Raw genomic sequence first — 20,839 nt, 5'->3', positions numbered from 1 at the left:
AAAGAATTTTTATAACAAACATACATCTACTCCAGAGAATATCAAGTGAAGAAATTCAGTACATCTGGACTAGGTCCTAAGCAAGTATATTTTAATAAAACATCCTAAGTAAGTTTAATGTGTATCTCCAGTTGAGCAGCACTGGTCTTAAAAATACTAGATTTAAATTTTAAAAGATGATTACCAAATAAACATTTTTAAAAATAAAAAAACAAAACCACACATATACTTGTGAACTAGATTCTATACTTAACATATGATTATATTCACTTTATCACATTTTTATCCATCTCACCATTCCTGTATTAATCCATATTTTTTTAAAAACATCTCATTTTTTATTTCATTTGTAAGCATTTCAAAATAAGCTGCATATATCAGTACACTTCTCTTGACATATTTTAAATTTTATATTATTTTCTAGAGTTCAATAAGTTCTTACAGATTTTTAATGTAAAATTTATACACAATGTGCTTGAGTTTTTTAGATTCCACATATGAGTAATATCCTACAGTATTTCTTTCTCTGATTTATCTCACAGCATAAGATCCTTGAGGTCCGTACATGAACTGGTAAAAACAAAGAGCAGAGTATTGGTTACCAAGGGCTGATAAGCGGGGATAGGGGGATGTTTAAGGCTACAAACTTGCAACTAGCAGAGAAATAAGTCTTGGAGATCTAATGCACAGTATTGTTATAGACAATAATAATGTAAAAAAAAATCAAAGATGCTAAGGTGGTAGATCTTAATTATTCCCAATACAAAAAGTAAGAATAATTATGTTATAGAGATGTTAGCTAATACTACAAATGACAATGGTATTGCAATATAAAAACGTATCAATTCAATATGGTGTACACAAGCTTATACACTGTTATAAGTAAATATATTTCAATGTGAAAACTATACACAATGAAATGCACAAATTTGCAGTGTACCTTTGCTGTGACCTAACAAATGCAATCACCTGTGCAACCCAAAGGCCTGTGAAGATACAGAACATTTCCGTCACCCCAGGAAGTGCCCTGTCTTTCTAAGTAAATCTCTATCTCTAATCCCCAGAGGCAATTGCTAGTTTGCACTTTTTTTCCTACCCTGCATTAATTTTACCTGTCCCAGAACTTCATACTGCTGTCATGCTTGATTTACTAAAGGATGTTTATTGACAGCTCATGACTATTGTAATATGGATATTTTGTAAACAGTAGTGATACATTCACATGGAAGGAGTTGGCATGAAAATGATTTTGTGTAATACTTTACCCTTATCAAGTGCTAAGTACCATGCATTGTGTTAAACACTCATTCTCTCAGTTAATATTCACTCTTATGGAATAGGCTATATTATTATCTTCATGGTGTATTTAAAGAAATGGAGGCCTAAAGAGGTTACGTAACTTGCTTAAATCCACCTAGTAAAGGAATAACAAAGCCATAATAGGATCCCTGGCCATTCCAGCTCCAAAGTTCTCAATCTACTCTACTGTTCAGCCTAGGGCAGTAAAACACACTGCTAAATAGAGAACATTCTTTTGCCACGTGTTAATGTAGTACATCACAAGACCCTTCCACTGAACAAAGAGACAACATCACCTTGTACATGTCATATACGATCATCATTAGGAATATTTTAAGACTGATATCTAGCTTCCATTTTTAAAGAATGAAAGCATGTACGTTTAAATGAAAAAATAACTGTCCACATGTCAGTTAATGAAACTGTCCACATTAGAGTTTTGCTTTAGTTTATGAGGATAAATGGTATTTAAAGGGCAGGATTGCTGAGGGGAGTGGAGATTCACAAGACTTTCTGGAAGATAATTGGCTTTCTATAACAAAAGGCTTAAAAGATGCATATTCTTTGTCCAAAAATTATGCTTATAGGAATTTCTCCTTAGGAAATTATGTGTATGACAATGTACATTGCAGTGTTATTTATAACAGCACAACATAAACACTCAGATGTTCATTAATATTATTTTATAAATACAGAGTAGAATACTATACAACCATTACAAATTTAATTGTAAAAGAATATTCACTAGAAAAAGAGTTTACAGATCATCAAGTAAAATCATGTAGGTTTCAAAACAATGTGGACAATACAATTTTTAAAATAAAAGATATGCTCATGGAAAAATAATAATTTGTTTTTATAATGATAATTTGTTTATATAATAATAATTTGTTTAATAATAATAATAACCTTTGGATAGTAGGCTTATTTCTTTAAAATTGTCTGCCTTGAGCTTATATGTTTTATTGTAACTAGTATTGAAAAGATTGGGAGTGGGATGGGTGGAAAAAATGCAGTGACTCACACCAACCACATGCATCGTTGGTTCTATTTATGTGCATGATTTATTGAGTGCCTAGAAACGTCAGGTACCAAATTAGGTAATTTATATGCAATATTTTGATCCTAATATGTCTGTGGGGTTGATATTATTATTGTAATCTTACAGATGATGAAACAGAGACCAAAAGAGGTTTAATAGGAGCAAAGTGGTATGATAATAGCAAAATGATATGATGGTAAGGGTCTTATCATAATAATAAGAGGTAACATTCATTAAGTGCTTATTTGTGCCAGACATTATTCTAATTAATTCATAAAGCATTACATAATTTAAGCTTCACAACAACCCCATTACAGTAAGCATTTACATTTACAGATGAGAAAACCAACACACAGAGAGGTTAAGTAATTTGTCCACAGTCCAACACCTAGTAACTGGTAAAGCTGACTTTCAAGCCCAAGCAGTCTGGCTCCAGAGCCATTGATCCTAAGTACGACATTATAGCACACCACACCAGGGTTCTGCAGTTAGTGGACACAAGAAAATTTGAACCCAGGCCTGTACATCACAGAAGAAGCATGCTTTGTGTTCATTTGGTCATGTGGATGATGTTGAATTGAGCCACACTTTTACCCTGTTGCCTTTGGTACCCAAGGGAAAAACAGGAGAATGATGGCTATAGAATCAGTTAGAAAGGATCTCAGAAATCATCTAGCAGCTCAACATGCTCATCTGCAGATATAAATGGAGGCCCAGAGAATAAAAGTGGATTACTTAAAAGAAACATCAGCAGCTAATGGCATGAATGTACTTAGAATTGGGGACTTGTAAAATAGTATATTTCCATTGCCCTGTGCTACCTGCCAACCAGTCTTCACGGAATCACCACAGAGTTCTAATCTGGGTTAACTGACCCAAGCTAACCAAACCCAATCTGTTCAAACAGTACTACAAAATACATATCTATTTTTTTCTGTATGTCACATGTTCTCACAGTAAGTTTTAAAGACCATCTTGTTTTGAATGAATGGGGGACCATTAGAGAGAAGCTAGTGTTTGGTCATCAGGACTGTAAAGGAATTATTGCTGCTTTTAAAAGCGCTGACTGTATCCCTAGAATGGAAAAACAGTACATAGCAGAAATAAGATTAAATATAGTTTATTGAAAAAGTGACTCATAGTACTCTTGCCTGGCAAATCCCATGAACAGAGGAGCCTGGTGGGCTGCAGTCCATGGGGTCGCTAAGAGTTGGACACGACTGAGTGACTTCCCTTTCACTTTTCACTTTCATGCATTGGAGAAGGAAATGGCAACCCACTCCAGTGTTCTTGCCTGGAGAGTCCCAGGGACGGGGGAGCCTGGTGGGCTGCCGTCTATGGCGTCACACAGAGTGACACTACTGAAGTGACTTAGCAGCAGCAGCAGCAGCAGCATTAGGTTTCTTTCATTTGATTGTACTTCCTCATTAGTCCCTGAAATAATCACCTTCATGTCATAAGGAGGTAGATTTCTTCTTTAATGTTTTATCTCTCCCAGCCTATGTTTTCTGTGACCATCTAATATACTAGTGAGGGAGAAGTATAGCACTTTGTAAACAGCAGAGTGGAGAAGCCTCCCCATCTCCCTATCACAACTTAGTAGTTACTCTGGAGGTGATAAAACGTCACTTGCATATAACTGATCATATACAGCAACACTCTAATAAGCTCCTATGGAATAGAAGAGAAATCTAGCAGTATGGGGCTTTTTAATTCAATGTTTGGAGATAAAATCTTCGATCCTCTGCATATTTATGAAGAACAATTGAATTTTTGAGACAACATAAGTGGCCCTATATGTTGGATATTGATTTGGTTTGGTATATCATTAAGAGGTAGAAGAAAGACAAAGAAAGACAGAGAATTGTTGGCTATTATGATGGCAATTACAAGCAATAATCAATATTCCTGAGCACTGTAATTTCATCTTGATATATACCAAAGGATTTCCAAATGCAGTTTCATAAGTAAAATATTACAGCATAATGAATAAATTCAACAGTCGCAGCAGAGCAACATTTAGACTAATTCATATTTGAGTGGAGTCCAAATCACAGTCCTTGGTGAGGGTAGATAATAAAATGAGTTCTGGTACTAAGGTTCCTGTTTTCTTATTAACAAACTGAGATTAAGAGTCTCTGCAGAAAGTGATCTATACTTTGATGTGCATCATGAAAAACAGCAATGCAAATGCTATGTATTGTCAAAGGCTTTGCAGTCCATTGTTGGAAAGCAAAACTACTGCCTAAATGTGTTTTCATAGTCCCTGAAAAAAGTAGGAGCATAAAGACAAATGCACAGTGCTAGACTTCAGCTATGTGCTCATAAAATCAGATCATCTGTCTAAGCACATTGCTTTTCCCAGGGGACCTGAGGATATACTAAAATGTTGCTATCAATTTCATACAATTGGGTTTTTTCCACAGAGGAAATGATAAAAATGCAGTTCAAGAGTTTATGTGTAAGTAGTACTCTCCTTTGCATCTGTTTTAATATTCAACTTCAAATTTAAAAAGGAAAAGCAAGATATTGCCAAAAGGAAATGGGCATATAAGGAAATTGAAAAAAATATCTTTAAGACTGATGAGACTCAGTGGTGGTAAATGGGAATATAATAAATGCTCCTGTAAGGATTTTAAAGGGGGAAAATGTACTATCTCTTTTTAAACCCTACATACAACATAATTCTGAGGGTATCTGTTAGCACTAAATGATGTGATTTAATGTGGCACTTGAAATTCTATAGGAAATAAACAGAAATCTACAGCTTTCTAAAAACAGATGCATAAATAACCAGTGAATTTCTTCTTTTACATCTTGTAAACATACTTATGAGATGAGTTTCCAAACCTGCATTCACTTAGCTACAAGCATTAGACTCATTTTTTTACCCAGAAGAAGGAATTTAACTTCCAGTTAAAAGCTGAGGTTGATTTTTAAAAAAAATAATAAAGAGGAAGACTGCAATGAAAAGGTCTTGAGTCAAGTTATTAGGGCCAAATCACATTCAGATATGGTAGTGGAATTTAGATATTTACTATTTTTAAAAATTATAAAATGCATTCTTTATTATGATACAAAAACACAAAATAGAAAATTTACTACCCTATACCATTTTAGAGTGTATAGTTCAGTAGTATTAAGTATATTCCCATTATGGTGAAACAGATCTCCAAAACCACTTCATCTTGTACATGTGAAACTCTAAATCCATTAAACAACTCCTCTTTCCCCAATCTCCTCAGCCTCTGGTAACCACCATTCTAATCTTTTCCCTCAAATTTGACTATTTTATATACCTCATATAAGTAGAATCATAAAATATTTGTCTTTTTGTGACATTTCACTTAACATGATGTTCTCAAGCTTTAACCATGTGACTGGATCTCCTTCCTTTTCAAGGCTGACTAATTGCATGTATGTACCACTACTTATTTGGCCATTCATTCATTGATGAACACTTGGGTTGCTTCCACCTGTTGGTTATTGTGAATAATGCTGCTATGAACATGGGCATGCAAATATCTCTAAGATCCTGCTTTCTATTCTTTTGAAAATATATCCCAAATTGAGATTGCTGGATCATGTGCCAGCTCTATTTTTATTTTTACAGGAAATCTCCATACTGTTCTCCATAGTAGTTGTATCATTTTACATTCCCACCAACAGTGCAGAGTTCCATTTCTCCACATCCCTGCTAACACTTGTTATTTCTTGTCTTTTTGATGACAGCCATCCTAATGGGTATGAGGTGACACTTCATCATGGTATTGATTTGTATTTCTTTGATGATTGGTGATGTTGAGTGTCTTTTCATGTGCTTGTTGGCTGTTTTTCATATCCTATTTGGAGTAATGTGTATTCACAGGTATTTATTCTTATGCCTCCAAAAACAAGAGAAAATAAAAGAAAATGGCATGCTGGGTCAGCCCCATTTTCTTTTCTGACAAGAATATTTCATGTTGTTTTGTGGCAAAGTGTGATTACTGGCAAGATACCAACCTCAACATCTCTAGTTTTTACATAATAGCCTATTCTTGATACTCCTTTTTAGGATAAATAGATCCAAACTCTGTTTGCGCCTAAATGGTATTATTAGCTTGGACAACCTCTTAGGGTAACAATTTTTTTATTAACAGCTATATAAAAGTGGATTTCAATTTATTTGTTCTAGGGTCTTTTCTTTCAAATTTTAGGCCACCCTGTCCATATGTCCCATTCAAACCTTATATGCAAGTGTTCATAAAGAAGTCTACAGTCTCTCCATGTTGTTCATAGTTTTTAAGAGGTTTTTTAGTGTCAGGATATCTATAGATTGGGCTTTCCTGGTGGCTCAGCAGTAAAGAATCCACCTACAAAGCAGGAATCACAGGAAAGGTAGGTTCAATCCCTAGGTCAGAAGATCCCCTGGAGGTGGGCATGGCAACCCACTCCAGTATTCTTGCCTGGAGAACCCCATGGACAAAGGAGCCTGGCAGGCTACATTCCATAGGTTGCAAAGAGTAGGACATGACTGAAGTGACTTAGCATGCATGCATGCATCTCTTGGGTTGGCCAAAAAGTTTGTTTGCATTTTAACAAACTTTTTGGCCAACCCAATATCTAAACCTTAATTTTTCTAAGTTTAAGCCTTAGTTCTATAATCTTTTTTTTTTTAATTTGAGATGACTGGTTTATTATTTTACTTATTTATTTATTTATTTATTAATCTTCATTGTGGTGCAAGAGCTTCTGATTGCAATGGCTTCTCTTACTGTAGAGCATGGACTCCAGACCCATGGGCTTCAGTAGTTGCAGAACACAAGTTCAACAGTGCACATGGACTTAGTTGCCCCATGGCATGTGGAATCCTCCTGGACCAGGAACTGAACCATTTCCCCTGTATTGGAAGGTGGATTCTTATCTACCATACCACCAGGGAAGTCTTATAATCTATTCTTAAATGGTAATGTTCTATGATCTAGATCAGTATTCTTGTGATTTTCCAAGTGAGGTAGCTTGTTGCTAATGGGAGAGATTTTAGAAATCTTTTTTTTTTTTTTGGTGGCTATTACTTCCTCTTGCCTCTTAATCAGAAGTAATATCTGCCCTACCTCTTCAATTGCCTCTGGACTGTATATTTGCTAAGGGCAGAGACCAAGTCTTAATTTTTACATTCCTGTCTCATACTTCAAAGGTACTCAATGAATAAATATTATTTGAAAGATGTTTTTGTTCCTCTAAAAGGCTCTTGATTCCCTGTACAGAATGAATGAGGCTTGGGGACTCTAAAATAACTGTTTCACTTGTGAGAAAACAATATCTTGCATTCCTGAATGTGAAAGGACAATTATCATTCACAGCAATTATTTCTAATTATTCGTATTTTTATTAACAAGTCTTTCCTCACTCAAATGTCTCAAACTGAGATGAGATGTGACTCAACTATTTCTTTGACTTGTTTGTTTCTTTTAGATTGTGAAAATAAAATGAAAGCTTATCACTGGAAAAACTATAGCTTTTATTATACAGACTTTTGTCAGCAAAGTAATGTCTCTGCTTTTTAATACACTATCTAGGTTTGTCATATCTTTCCTTTCAAGGAGCAAGTGTCTTTTAATTTCATGGCTGCAGTCACTGTCCATAGTGATTTTGGAGCCCAAGAAAATAAAGTCTGTTGCTGTTTCCACTTTTCCCCTATCTATATTATCCACATGTCATAGTTGAGGAAGCTGAGTTTCAGCTGCTAAGTTTAAGTAAATTTCAAAAGTCATGCAACTGGTAAATGATAGAATTGGGAATCTACTTCAGTTTTTTTGATTACTGGAATACAATCTACATGAGAATAGGAATGTCTGTCTTTTTTACTGCTGTGTCCCCAGCATATAGAATCACGCCTAACAAAGAAGTGGTGCTCAACAAATACATTTCTTTTTGGCCACATGTGAGATCTTAGTTTTCTGACCAGGGATCCAACCCCGGGCACCTGGGGCAGTGGAAGCATGGAGGCCTAACCACTAGACTACCAGGGAATTACATCAATAAATCCTTTTAAATCTATGCATGAGCAATGAAACCCATCTACTTAACCACTATGCACATACTAACTCATGACATCCCTGATGCCATTCCTAATGCTAATCATTCAGTTCAGTTCAGTCACCCAGTCGTGTCCGACTCTTTGTGACCCCATGAATCACAGCACGCCAGGCCTCCCTGTCCATCACCAACTCCCAGAGTCCACCAAAACCCATGTCCATCGAGTCGGTGATGCCATCCAACCATCTCATCCTCTGTTGTCCCCTTCTCCTACTGCCATCAATCTTTCCCAGCATCAGAGTCTTTTCAAATGAGTCAGCTCTTTGCATCAGGTGGCCAAAGTATTGGAGTTTCAGCTTCAACATCAATCCTTCCAATGAACACTTAGGACTGATCTCCTTTAGGATATGCTAATCATTAAGGTAACAAAATCTTCCTAATCATATGATCATGTGGCATTTCTCTTTTCAAAATGAGTATATATGAGCTTATTATCCCACTGAATGTGTTTTTATAGGAATATTTATTTTGACTCTTTTAATTACAGAATTGACATAATAATGTTAGGATGATACATACTTATGAAAGTGAACTAATTGTCATGTCTCCCTGTTTAGAATATATCAGAATATTTTTAATTCAACAGTGTATCAGACTTCTGTATAGAAACTAAACATGTCTATAAAAGGACATCTAGAGATATGCTAGAGTTAGTAGGGCTGGCGTACATGTATATATATATATATATATATATATATATATATATATATATATATAATGGTAGAGAAAGAAAATACTACATATTCTCTACTTTTGACCAAGATGCTCCAAAAGAAATGAAAATAAACAATTATGCTCCACTTTATAATAATATCCTTCCAAGTCATCCTATCATTCTCTTCCTCTAGTTAAATTCATGCTCTGTAGATGTAATTTTAATTTAAAGATTAAGAGTGAAGTAAGCCAGAAAGAAAAACACCAATACAGTATACTAACGCATATATATGGAATTTAGAAAGATGGTAATTAAAAATTGATATTAAGAAATCCTACACCCCTTGAAGGGCAAATATCAAATTAGAATTTTCTATTAATGTAAACGTTCCTGTATTAAAAGGCTATGGCCAAGATACAAAAATTATTTACTTAGATTAGTAAAATTACCATTTTTCATTCTCTTTATCTTTAAAGGTAATTTAGGTTCCAAGATGTGGCAGCTGTGATCCTTTCAAATTAGAAACAGTTTGGAAAGCTACTGATAGGTAAGACTTTCAATCCTCTTATGATTTTATACATCTTCTCCATGAAGGCATAACAAAATACCATCCCAGTTTTCAAGACTTCGTTTCCCACTAGGGACCATTTAAAATGGGAACAAACATGGGAACTAGGCAAAATTTATGAGCACATATTTAAAATTAAACCAGATCTCAAATTTACTAGGAGCTAAGAGAAATTCATTCATTTTGTAAAGAAATTCAATTATATTTCCCTTTGCAAATGCTGAAAGTCCATTCCCAGTTTTACTCACCAGAGCAACATGCTGATTTTATAGAATTGGTCTTCACTAGTTAGTTGGCTTACTTATTTATTTTTCTTTTTAGGGGAGTAGGTAGTGGGCAGAGTATTATATACCTTAATTACCTTTTTATTAATCTTCATTTTCCTCAGATATGTATTATACTCTTTGATTTTATGAGCCAGTTGTCATGGTATACTTTTCTGTATCATTTCTTTTTATTGAATTGTAATCTGTATTAGCAAGAACATTTTATTTTAAAGAAAAAGTGTTTCAATCTAAATACAAAGGAGTACAATAAGGACAGAGCCTAAGAGTTTACCACTAAGCTCTTCAGGTTAAAAATCTAGATGATCATTCTAATGCAACTTTTAAAGGATGTTGATCAACATTTGCTTTCGTTAGCTTTCATTTCTCTGAAAGTCTTACTCATACATGCATAATAAAGGCAAGAATGTTTTTTATAATGCCATAAGATAACAAAAGGAATGCCACTCAAATCAGTACTCTAGCCTATTCAGCATAATGTTTCTCTAAGAGACAAACTGGCAAAGGGCACAGCTGTCCTCTGAAATATTAGCCTCAAAATCAAGATGTTCCCTGAGGCAGAAACTTTCTTCTCCTGATAAACGTCCATATTCTCCTTTTCTCCAGGGCACACAGACAGACTACATTTCCCAGTCACAGTTTCCATTAGATGTGGTCATGTGACTGAGTTCTAGATAATGAAATGTGAAGGGTGACAAAAAGTGGTGTTTGACACTTCCAGTCTTCAGCCGGAAAACTTCCAACCTATGATTCTCAATCTCCTTCATCCACTGACTAATAAAGAGAAGATTCAAATATGTGAGGATTCTAGTCCATTCGTTCCATGGAATATTATGAAGTCATAAAAATATTAAGAATTTTTAACCACATAAGCATATTAGATATGTGACCTTTGTCTCTCTGCACAGCCCTGGCGAGAGCATCTCTGTCCATGACCTTCTCAAACCCACTCCCCTCTTCTCGCAGTCACAGTTGACTGGACCAGAGTTGGACATCCAATCTCAGAGATAATCGTATGCTCTCTCCCTCATGCATCTTTCTCTCTCTCTCTCTGTGTTGACTTCTCTTTGAGAAATCTAGACTGAGAAACCTGTCAGCTAGGAAAGCCAAGATGCAAGTTCATTTTGAGTCAGAGGTGGAATTGCAGCATAATAATAGGGAAACAGGATTTTAAATCCTGAAAGATGATGCTGTGAAAATGCTGCACTCAATATGCCAGCAAATTTGGAAAACTCAGCAGTGGCCACAGGACTGGAAAATGTCAGTTTTCACTCTAATCGCAAAGAAAGGAAATGCCAAAGAATGCTCGAACTACCACACAATTGCACTCATCTCACACCCTAGTAAAGTGATGCTTAAAATTCTCCAAGCCAGGCTTCAGCAATACGTGAACCATGAACTTCCAGATGTTCAAGCTGGTTTTGGAAAAGGCAGAGGAACCAGAGACCAAATTGCCAACATCTGCTGGATCATGGAAAAAGCAAGAGAATTCCAGACAAACATCTACTTCTGATTTACTGACTATGCCAAAGCCTTTGACTGTGTGGATCACAATAAACTGTGGAAAATTCTGAAAAAGATGGGAATACCAGACCACCTGACCTGCCTCTTGAGAAACCTGTATGCAGGTCAGGAAGCAACAGTTAGAACTGGACATGGAACAACAGACTGGTTCCAAATAGGAAAAGGAGTACGTCAAGGCTGTAGATTGTCACCCTGCTTATTTAACTTCTATGTAGAGGACATCATGAGAAATGCTGGGTTGGAAGAAGCACAAGCTGGAATCAAGACTGCCGGGAGAAATATCAATAACCTCAGATATGCAGATGACACCACCCTTATGGCAGAAAGTGAAGAAGAACTAAAGAGCCTCTTGATGAAAGTGAAAGAGGAGAGTGAAAAAATTGGCTTAAAGCTCAACATTCAGAAAACTAAGATCACGGCATCTGGTCCCATCACTTCATGGCAAATAGATGGGGAAACAGTGGGAACAGTGGCTGACTTTATTTTTCTGGGCTCCAAAATCACTGCAGATGGTGATACCAGCCATGAAATAAAAAGACGCTTACTCCTTGGAAGGAAAGTTATGACCAACTTAGCATATTAAAAAGCAGAGACATTACTTTGTCAACAAAGGTCCATCTAGTCAAGGCTATAGTTTGTCTAGTAGTCACATATGGATGTGAGAGTTGGACTATAAAGAAAGCTGAGCACCAAAGAATTGATGCTTTTGAAGTGCAGTGTTGGAGAAGACTCTTGAGAGTCCCTTGAACTGCAAGGAGATACAACCAGTCCATCCTAAAGGAGATCAGTCCTGGGTGTTCATGGGAAGGGCTGATGTTGAAACTGAAACTCCAATACTTTGGCCACCTGATGTGAAGAGCTGACTCATTGGAAAAGACCCTGATGCTGGGAAAGATTGAGGGCAGGAGGAGAAGGGGAGGACAGAGGATGAGATGGTTGGATGGCATCACCGATTCAATGAACATGGGTTTGGGTAGACTCTGGGAGTTGGTGATGGACAGGGAGGCCCGGCCTACTGCAGTTCATGGGGTTGCAAACAGTCGGACATGACTGAGCAACTGAATTGAATTGAACTGAATAGGGAAACAGATACAAAAACATCCCATCAAGAATGAAATCTGAGAATAGAGTGTGCATACAGGGAGAAACAGAGACCCCAGAAAAAAACAGAATAACGAGAATAGCTCCATCTCTCATTAGGCCTTGTTGCACTCACTGTCCTTTCCCTATGAGACTATCCTGTATAATTTTTCAAAAACTCCTTTTTTACTGGATTTGGTTTTTTAAAGCAGTTCTGTTCACATTAACCAGATAATTTCTAAGGCAATAAGTGATTTTCCATGTTGGGAAACAAAACCCAGAATTCATGTATACATACATATACATATATACAGTACAACCAGAACTATGTGCTGTCCCCCACCACACACAAAAAAGCAACAATTCCAAATTCAAATCCCTATTGTGCAGAGATCTAGCGCCAAAGAAAATGTAAGGAAATCTTAATAGCTGCCATCTTTGGGTGAGAGAATTTGTAGATACACTTTTGTTTCTGATTTCCTGTGTTTTTTCCTGTTTTTGAAATGAAGCTCTATTATTTCTATTACTTGTATAAGATCCTTCATGATTTGGCCTCTGTAGACCCTCTGCCTCACCACTGCTATTGTCTCCTATGCTCCCTAAGCTCTGGCCGTCCTATGTCATATACAGTTTCCCAAATGTGCCATTTTGTTTTCAGGCTCCTGTACCCTTATGTAAGTCTTTTAGAAAGAACAATATCAGAAGAGCTGAGAAATGCCCAAGAATAGTGTAGATACAAAGAAAGGAAAGACAGAATAGAGAGTGAATATAGGAAGGATGAAGAGTGCAGGGGAATAGAAAGGAATAGAATAAGGAAGGAAATTTTATAGAAAAGTAGATGATGGGTAGCTATCTATGCAAAAGTATGAGATTATTTGTTAGTTGTTTTGGGGGTCACTCTGGCCTCCATTGCTATAGGCTGTCTAGCTATTAGTCAGCACTGATACACTAAATAGATTTAGTTTAGTGGTTGTTTTAGTCCATCTGGGCTACTATAACAAAATACCACAGACTGGGTAGCTTATAAACAACAGAAATATGTTTCTCACAGTTGTAGAAGCTGGACATCCATGATCAGGGTACCAGCATGGTAGGATTCCGTGAAGGCTCTCTTCTGGGTTGCAGACTGCCAACTTCTTACTATGTCCTCACATGGCAGAAGTGGGTAGGGAGCATTCTGATTTCTCTAAGAGCACTAATCCCATTAATAAATACCTTCACCCCTTGGGCATTATGTTTTACATGTGAATTTGGGGGTGATGAAAACATTCAATCTATAACAGTGATTTCCAACCCCAATTATATTATCAACTGGAGAATTATGTAAATGAAACCCTCCAATGAAAGCGTAAGAAGAAAGGAATAGGAAAGGGGAAGGTAGGAGGGGAAAAAAGAAATTGCAAGAGTCTGAAGAGGGGTGGGTAAAGGGAGCAGGTAAAGGAAACAATGGATTTTGTCTCACCATTAATCAAAGAGTGTTTCTCAGCTGGGGACAAACGGGCCCAAAGTGGACATTTGGTAATGTCTGGGGACATTTTTGGTTGTCATGACTGAGGAGAGGGCACTCCTGGCATCTGGCGGGGGGTAGAGGTCAGGGATGCTCCTATACAGCCTCTAATGCACAGGACAGCCCCCACAGTAATGAATCATCCAGGCTGAAATATCAACAGGGCCAAGGTGGAGAAATCTTGGTCAAAAACTATTTCTCCAATTGGAACATGCAGTTTTGAAGTATTCAGTGTCCCTATGGGAGGGAATCTGTCATTCTTTAAAGAATTGCAGAGAAAGATTTTCTTGCCAGGAACTCATGATCTTATCTTCCTCCCCAAGCTCACAGCTGTTCCTCCCTTGAGACTGTTTGCACCTGGGATTGTTCTAGCATCCAAACAAATATCCTGAACTGTAGGGCCAGAGAACATACAGGGCTCACTCAAAATTACCTCCAACATTTACCCTGCTGACCAAACAAGAAAATCTTTATAAAAGCTGGAGAATAGAAAGCATTTTCCACTTTCCATTTTTAAAATTGCTTTTCAAATTGTACCCCTCATGAACCTGTCATGAGGCATAAATCCAAAACCTGAACTACTGATTAAAACATGCACAATATATAATAATCACAGCCACTGAAACATTAACTCCCCTCAGGTTATACCGCCTAAGAAACAGTCAAACTCAGCTTTGTGCCATGCTCTAAACTCAGTGATTATATTCCCATTTAAGCATAAGAGACTTTTTGGAAATCAGGTCTTCCTTCCACAGAAATACTCTCTCCTTGGTTCCCTGCTGAGTGGATTAAAGAATGCAAACGAGAAACTCATTGGTTCACTTTAATTATTCAGGGACAACACAGAAAGATAAACAAGGTGAAACTAACTTCAAGAGTATAATGATTTCATGTACTTCTTCGACCTCTAAATATACATCTCCATTTGGCAAATATATTATTAAACCTGAGACTATTTTCTCTGCATCATTGTCAATACTCAGAAAAAAATCATCATTAATTTACAGGATGCGATACAGAAGTGCTAGTTGGAACTTAAACCCAAAACAGATTTGTGTTTTTACCTTTGAACAAGAAACTCAAAATGAAGTTATGTTTATTTCACAATTAGAAAATGACAATATGAAAGAAAATATTGCAACTACTGCAGCTTTACAACATGACCCAAGGCAAGATAAACTTCTGCATAGGTGTTAAATGTTGAATCTGTCTCTAGGAAGGAATTTGTTCTTAAATTCATTTACTCAACCAACTTTTACTGAACACCTATTGTGTATCAGACAAAACAGAAACATATACTAGTCTTGCACTGGCCTAAGAATGCCTTCCTGACTATACTTGCTGCCATTACTGCTACCCTCTGATACACAGGGATATATAGTGTTTTACTCATTTCCTCTTGGCTAATGGAAATTCTGGAAGGAATCATGATTTCTCAACTAATTTATTGGACTTTTGGGGGGACTTCATCTACAATGCAATTAATTAGAATCTAACTAACTGGAAATCTTAATAGAATAGCATTCTTTCAGTAAAGGAGCAAATGACAAGAAGGCAAACCATAGAACAACAGAGTTAATAAAGCCAGAAACAACTTCAAATATCATTTAACTTTATTCTTTTAACTGATTGCTGAGTAAAATGAGGTTGGGAGAAGAAAGAGACATTAACAAGGTCATACATCCATTTCGTTGCAGAACTGGACTTGTACTCATGATTTCTAACTCTAAATTCAGTGCTTTTTCAACTAGTCATAAGAGACCATCCAAAATTTTCAAAGTATATCCAAAGACATTTGGCTCTGTCTACAATATCTTTTATATCTACAGTACTATACAATAAAAAAAATATATTCACAATGATAACCCTCACTTACTGTAAGATTATCATTTATAAGAGATTAAATTATGATCATTTGGATTAAAATGGAAAGTAGATGCACATTTAAGAATAATTTTGAATAAGACTTGTAATTTTTCAAAAGTTCTACTACCAAATCCAATTAACCAGAACCCTCAGTTTTCTGGGTTTTTAGACTCATCAAGATTTTAATATAAATAGAATAAAACCGAGATTATGTCTCCAGGCAGGGAAATTTACTGAACTATAAATGTTCACCAAAAGACAAAAAGAAATGACTTGAGGTTCTTTATATTCCAGAGACAAGTTGTTACAGTGCAAAGAGTATTGGATTGGTTGCATGGAGACTTGCATTCTAACTCCAAATCTTATAATAAACTGCCAAAAGGAAATATTGGTAAAATTTCCCAAGACCCAGTTTCATTATCTTTAAACTGGACATTATTTCTATTGTACAACTCCTAGGGTTGTTTAGAGTTTAAAATGAGATAATGAATGAAAGGACTTCGGATAATAGAAAATCAAACATAATTATATATACACATATGCCTACATGTGTACACACATGCACATATATACAATATGTTATCTAAAATCTGAATCTTTTGAATATTACAAATAAGGAAAACTATTTAGCTACTAGCATATCAAATAAAAAGCAACCAGCCATACTGTTATAAAAGTATCTAAGTTAATAACACTATTCAGTATGGTAACTGACAAGTTTGAAAGATCTGACTTTCAAGATAGACCAAAACCAACCCAAGTATTTAGTTGAAAGGTTGAATGCTGGGGAAATAGCAGATTGCAAAGATTTTATTTGTAAAGAAAAGCAACTTACTTAGGAGGCTTATATAATGCCACAAAAGGAATGAATCAATGATATCTATTTTTATATTATACTTGGTATTTTGCTAGTTCAGTAGGAAATAGTCATAAGTTAGCATTTATGTTATCAGCGAAGCCCTATGCACACATGTCACTATTGAATATCTTCATCAACAACAGGGGCTGCCTAGTGTTTTGTGTGTGCCAGATGGAGACCAGAAGTTTAAGTTATAATCTTGGAATGGCCAATAATATCTGCTTGCCCTTGGAAATATGACTTATATTCAAGAGCCAACTTTAAATAAGTGTGGTATTGATATAATACCTCCTTCCAGTATGAGATCAGCAAAGACAAACTTCTCGGACCTACAGAATGAATTGTTCCCCGAGGGCAGTGTCATTCCCAGTTGTATGAGACTTGGTAACCCCGGAAGCCTGTACCATAGCAGGATCATGCCATTTTCTTCAGCATTATGTGAGCATCTCTGCAAGTTTCCATATTCTTTACCATTAAGGAAACTTAATCTCTAACTTGATCTGTAGGTTTCTTTCTGTCAGTCACATCACCATCTTGGTGACTATTGTGTACCTACTTATTAAATGTAGTTCCTCCCATTTTCTTTTTCCTCCTTCCAATTTATATGAATGCTTTGCCCAGATTCAGCTTCTTCTCAATCTACTATTCCATTTCAAAACAGTACTCTACCTTCTATTTCTCTTTTCTTACTTCTTCCCAGTTCTTAAAACCTATTGCAATCTTGCTTCAATCTTATCACTGTACTGAAATTAGCTACTTAAAAATCAAGAAGCCTGTAATGGACAGAATCAATGGTGTTTTCTCATCCACATCCTATTTAATTCCTCTGAGGCACTTGGAAATCATGATCACTATCTCCTTGAAATTTTCTTCTCTCTGTTCTGTTCCATTCTATGATTACTCCTCAAACAACAGTGCTGGCTTTCTCTCCTTTGTGAACTCTAAAATGTGTTTCCATGGGTTTGGTTTACTGTCGTCTTCTTATACTAAACACTCTTATAGGTTTTATAGTATTTCATCCATCATTCATGGAAACTCAATTATTATTAATACATTGACTGATGAAATTCTTAATTATCCATGTCTATCACGAACTGGATTCATTACATTCATTACTAACTGGTGACCTTGTGGTACATTGTTCAACTTCTACAAACCTCAGTTTTACAAACCTTAAGTTGGAATTAATGTGATGATGGATTGGCACAATAATTGGCATATAGTATAAGCATTTGGTAAGTGGTAGGAGAAAAAAAATACTTTCCATTTTTCTTTCTTTTCTGGAACACAGATCCATATTTGCAACTACTTATTAGATACTGGACATCTCAAACTGGATGTCCTGCATACATGTTTCCAAAATAAAACTCACTGTTGGCTTCTACAAACTACTGTTTCTGATTTCAGAAACCTACTCCATCTGGAGTTTCCTGCTCAGTTGCTCTATCAGTCTGTCCATATACCATACAAAAATTTTGTTGAACTATATAAACCAAGAACGAAGGAGTCAAAGTGAAAAAAAAAAGGCACACTCCTTTACTCGAGATGCAACAGGGAATAAAGACAAGTAAATAAAGTATCTCCAGTGCAAATGTACAATGGAGTAAGATCTCCATAGACAAATGAACAGGGTGGTATGAGACCACAGATAAGGGGAAAGTCTATGAAAGTTGTTATAGGGAAGTGAGGACAAATAAAAGAAGACTTTTAAAAGGTATCTTGGTCCCCTGTCCCCCGTCCCCCATACTACATCTAGCCAGGCCACCATTTCTACAATATTAGTAGCTTCAATATAATTAACATTTTAGGGTGAAGGCTCTCTCCCTCACTAGAATGTCAGCTTCATGAAGACAGAGATTTTGTCTGAATTTTTATTTGATGTAGCCCCAGCAACTAGAATAGTGGATGGTACATGGTAGACACTCAATAAATATTTGTCAAAACTTCTTAACACTTATCTATATTAGAATTAATTCATCATAGTGTTTACAATGAACTGATTTTCATTTAAAATATTCACATAGTACACATTCTTATACCCTCAGATATCACACCAAAAAATTAACAGAATGGTAAAGCAGATGTTATTGTTTATTTGCTTATTTGTTTGCCAAAGGGGGCAATTCTTTTTGAGCTTTCCTCTTTAAATGGAATCCTCAGTATTACATTTTCACCATTCTTGCTGAGATATTTCAAAGACTTCAGGACTTAACCTGATCTTATCTTTTTCTTTTAAAGCTACAAACTTTTTGTCTTGTGGAATTAATAAAGAAGCAGCTGGATTTTCCCAAAGGGAGATGTTTAGTAGAATGTCTTTGATACACACACACACACACACACACACACACACACATGCACCTCTCTGTAGAAAATAAGGAGAACAATTGACAGGAAAATAATTTTTTGCTACCTCAAATATATTTCATAGTTTTAGTAAAATATAAGGGACGAGTGTCTATTAACTTGACATGGTAATGAAAATAATTATTATGATTAACTGGGTAAGTAACTTTGTAATCAATGAGTTGTTAAGAACTAGCTCCTTTCTGGATCAAAACCAGGTATTTCTGTTTTAAATATATAACCCAGGATATGGAAGTATATATGAATGATGAGGGAGGGCAGAAAGGTTAGTACAGAGATGCCTCTAAAATGTATTTTTTGTTTGCTATAGTTATATATTTCTCCAATCAGTTCATTATGTCAAAATTCCCTAAAAACATCTGTTTATGTTCACATTTGGATTACTAAATAAATCTTCTCCATATTAAAACCAGGTTTCATCTCACCTATGGTGAAATTTCCTTTATAAAATGAAACACATGTTTGCCTATGGTTTTAATTTTGAATTGAAACCATAAATAGTCAATTCAAAAGCATTTTTAAAAGTAATACCACCACCAAAGTGACTAGAGACTGTATCACAATAATCTCCAAAATACTGCTCTTCACTGCCCAAGCACAATGGACTGCTATAGATATATTTTTATTCTCAATATGTAAAATATATTGTAACGGCTACAGAGTTTTCCTTCATGTAAATTTAGCATCTTCCACATCCATCATTTGGTGTAGGCTGAAAAGCTTGGTTGACTCCTGTTCATCTGTAATAAACAGGATTTATAGGTCATAGATTAGTTCCACGAAGTCTTTTCCTGTCTTAAAAAGAATCTTTAAATCTGTGGCTGAAGATAGATTTTGCTAACCCCAGTGCTGTTAAAGGATTAAAGCACGCAATATTGTTGGATCTAAGCACTGAATATGTACATTCTGAGCTATTTTTTTTCTCTAGTCGTTATTAAAGGGAAAAAAAGGTCTTTGAATCTATTTTTCCAGAGCGAATGTCCTAAGGGCGGTGGGGGGGGGAACCTACTTGTAAATGTTAGGTAGATTTTAATAGTACTATAAAATAAAGAAAGTTAACTACCACTAGAAACCTTACATTTATGGGTTAATATTTAAAGAGTGCTATCCCATAGATATTTAAATCATGGCCATCACCACTAATGAATGTTTCTTCCAAATGATTCTTATTTCCCCAAGATAGACACTAGCTCTGTAAGTCTGCTAACAAACATTGGTCATGTAGATTTCCTTTCTCTTTCCATTCCTTGTCAACATTTCCTCCACCAATGGCACTGGCTCTTCTTTTGTAAAAATAACCTTTTGGCTCCTCTGAGTTGTCACACTGGCCTAAAGCCAGCAAGGGCGGTTAGCCACATAACAAGCTACAGCCATCTGTCAGAATATGCTAAAAATCAATGAGGATAGTTGGTATCCATTCTTCTGGCTAGGCCTGACTCCTCCACACAATTCTGATTTGTCATTGTGAGTTGGAGTGGTTATATTAATATCAAATCCAAGTTCTCCCTAATATTGAATATCATGGTAAAATCTTGCAAGATTCATTTTGGTGACTAGTTTAGGGAGTCTACAATAAGCCACTTGGCCAGATGGAAGAAATAGATACTCCAACACGACTCCAAAATTATTCTAAGAGCAAATGTAGTAAACACGAGTGATTTCAGCTCCACAGCAACCAGCTAGACATATCATTGAGACTTGCTTCTCTCACTG

The 20,839-nt window shown here is 35.9% G+C and overlaps 1 protein-coding gene across 1 annotated transcript in view; it reads right to left on the bottom strand.

Moving 5' to 3' along the window:
- TENM1 (teneurin transmembrane protein 1) overlaps window positions 1–20,839 on the bottom strand; it is a 413,153-nt gene that overhangs the window by 385,564 nt on the left and 6,750 nt on the right. The gene's annotated exons all lie outside the window — the stretch shown is intronic.

Source organism: Oryx dammah, unplaced genomic scaffold (genome assembly GCF_014754425.2).
Source record: "Oryx dammah isolate SB20612 unplaced genomic scaffold, SCBI_Odam_1.1 HiC_scaffold_23, whole genome shotgun sequence".
Taxonomy (NCBI): domain Eukaryota; kingdom Metazoa; phylum Chordata; class Mammalia; order Artiodactyla; family Bovidae; genus Oryx; species Oryx dammah.
The sequence above is the reverse complement of the archived record's forward strand: the minus strand, read 5'-3'. Positions and strand labels throughout refer to the sequence as shown.